This window comes from Brassica oleracea, chromosome C5 (assembly GCF_000695525.1).
Source record: "Brassica oleracea var. oleracea cultivar TO1000 chromosome C5, BOL, whole genome shotgun sequence".
Lineage (NCBI taxonomy): Eukaryota > Viridiplantae > Streptophyta > Magnoliopsida > Brassicales > Brassicaceae > Brassica > Brassica oleracea.
Genome location: NC_027752.1, coordinates 18056723 through 18059828, shown reverse-complemented (window position 1 = coordinate 18059828; position 3106 = coordinate 18056723). Strand labels below are relative to the sequence as shown.

General features: G+C 33.2%; 1 pseudogene; it reads left to right on the top strand.

Moving 5' to 3' along the window:
• Positions 1 to 1737: 1737 nt before the first annotated feature.
• On the top strand, positions 1738 to 2231 carry LOC106294211 (annotated as a pseudogene).
• Positions 2232 to 3106: the final 875 nt, after the last annotated feature.

Below are 3106 nucleotides of genomic sequence, written 5' to 3'. Positions count from 1 at the left end.
TCAGTTTTATGGTTATATATAACTTTATCGGCAACATAGCCAATAAGTTGATCAACAGGTCACAGGCTTCCAGACCCAAGTAATGCATTTTTGGGTGTTTTATAATTTTCTCTTCATCTTCCTTGTTGAACCTGCAATCAATTATCGTGTTTCAAATTTCTTTCACCATAATTCTTTGACTTTTTTTTTATAGTTTGCATCGTTTAACTTTTAATTTTTTTTTATTATTATTGATGATAAATATGATATATCCACAATACAATTATCAACTTAAAACTTGAAAACTCCAAAAAAAATTGATTTTTTTTTCCGAATAAGAGAAAAATGCCACTAATCTTGACCGTTGAATATTTAGTCTCTGAAAAATCAGCCAAAATCGCCGCGTTTAAAACAAAAAATAAATTTATTTAAAAGCAACAACTTATATGTATTCTAACATTTTTTTCAACGGATTGATGCCAAAACAAAGTATGATTTTTGTTTAAGTATTTTTTGTAAAACGTAAAATTATAGAAAATTATAGTTTCAATAAAGATTTTATATTCTTTTCTTAATTTAATACTTTTATAAGTAATTTTATAAATAAAATTAATAACTTTATATGTGAAAATAATAATTATATAAAATTATACATTTATAACTCTATATTTATTGTAGATATTCATACATCTATTTGTATAAAAGTGGAAATATAGCAGATATCTGACTCTAAAATATTTAGTATTTGTGATTTTTATTTTATTTTTAGGAGCATTAAATATACCCACAAGTATAAGCTTTATGTTACCTCTTCCGAGAGACATGTTAGATCGAGGGCATCCCAATTTGATTGAAGGAGATGAGAGTTTATCATTAGCGAATATTGATTTTTAATATTTGATTTACTCCAATAATTTATGGATATCTGGATATTTCAGATCGGATCGAAATGAGCGGAGCGGATATCTTGTCTCCACGTCACGAACTGAAAAAGTGTGACAGTGTGGGTGAAGAGCCTTTTTTTTTGTTTTTTATTAGTTATTTTATAGAATGTTTTTAAATGTCTTTTATCTACTTATTATAATCATAAAAATTAGGTTAATATTTTGATGGCTTATATTTGGTTTTCCAATAATTTTTGTAAAAGTTATTTGTTTAATAAATTTCTAAGTATATGAATAACTTTACATGAAATCAATTGCTTTTCATCTAAACACCCTCTAAATGTACATCTGCAAATCACAATGTACTTAAAGTGTATAGTAAATATTTTTTAGGTGATAAAAATATTTAAGTAATTATTATAATGATTAACGCACTTATTTGCATTTATTTACTAAAACAAAAACAAAATCTATAGAAAAGTTCAACTCTAATTATTTGCCACGTCGTGTCTGTCTGCAGTTTGCTTACCAATAGAGGAAGAAAAGAAAAACAAATTTATTGTAAAAGCCATTATAAGCCACCAAAAACGCTAAATATAATTTTCTGCAAATATAAAATTAAAAAATAGACAAAAGACATTAAAAGTCATTCAAGAAAAAAAACCCAATAAAAAGCATTTTCACTCACACTTCGCGCTCGTGTCAAAAGAAGAAGATGCCACGTAATTGCTTATATTTACGAAACTCTGCCTCTTAAAAACCGCGGTGACTCTTTATCTCTGTCTGTGTATATATATACCTCCCTTCTCCCACAAACTTCACAAACATAACCTCTCGAGTTCCCTCTTGTAATAAAAAATAATTTTCTTTTGTTTTGTCTAAATGGGGCCGCCGACGACAGGTAAAACGGCGGCCGTTAAAACAAACAACAGCGACGGCGGAAAGAAAGAAAACCGTTATAGAGGAGTGAGAAAGAGGCCATGGGGTCGTTACGCCGCGGAGATCAGAGATCCGGTGCAGAAGGCTCGAGTCTGGCTTGGCACTTTCGATACACCCTAAGCAGCGGCTCGTGCCTACGACAAAGCAGCTGTTGCTTTTCGCGGGGCAAAAGCCCAAACCAATTTCCCTCGACCTTCCTTGGTCGACAACGAGAGTCCGAACCAAAGCAGCACCGTCGGATCATCCTCGACGATCACCAATCTCAATCTTGAAACCAGGTTCCCTTTCTCGAAGATTCAGGTCAAGTCTGGGACGATGGTGATCGAGGAGTCGGAAGTGTCATCTGTGGTGATGGACCGTAGTCCACATAAACCATCACGCATGCCCTTGGATTTCGATCTCAATTTCCCTCCAAAGCCTGAGAACTAATAATAGTATATAATTTTTAGATGAATTTAATGTTCCTAAATATCTGAATTGAACTATTTGATAAACTGAAGATGAAGCTTGTAGTATCTTCATATATAAGTTGGTGCCTTCTTTTGTCAGCAGAAAGTTTAATGAATAATTCTAGTGTTATCTTCTCATCTGCTGTTGTTTATCATTAATTTAAACTCTTTTGTATTTTCTGATCAAAACTTAAATAATTATTTGTTTATAAGGCTTTCATATATTAATTTTTTTTTACATTTTGATACACTAAAAAGCAAAAAAAAAAGATACCATAAAAATAGAAAAGAAAAGATACATGGTCCAACTTAAGATTCTTAATGGGCTCCTGCTGGAGTGTAAGTGATCATAGCTCCTTGAGGTTCTGGATGTGGAAGAAGCTGCCCAAGTTGCGTCTGTTTGCTTCGACTATAACTAAAGTGGAGATGGCAGTACAAGCTTATCGGAGGCGTAGGCACAAAGTTAGTGTACTGGTTCAGATAGAAGAAAAGATCCTTAGTCTCTGGTCCAAGTGTCTCTCTCCAGTGGACGATGATAGACTGTGGAAAACAGAGGTAGACGGGTTTAAAGCCTGTTTCAGTTCAAAATAGACGTGGCTCATCACGTGACATCACTTTCCTCTAGGACCTTGTTGCAAGGAGATTTAGTTCTTTGGAATGACCCCTAAGTACACTTTTATCGCATGGATTGCAATGCATGATCGTCTCTCCACAGAAGAAAGGTTTTAATAATGGAATCTGCAAGCTGATGCTCAATGTTTGTTGTGTAAGAATGCAATGGAATCAATAGACTATCTTTGTTTCCTTTGCTCTTATACGGAGGTGGTATGAATGGGACTCTTGGGTAGGTTACTG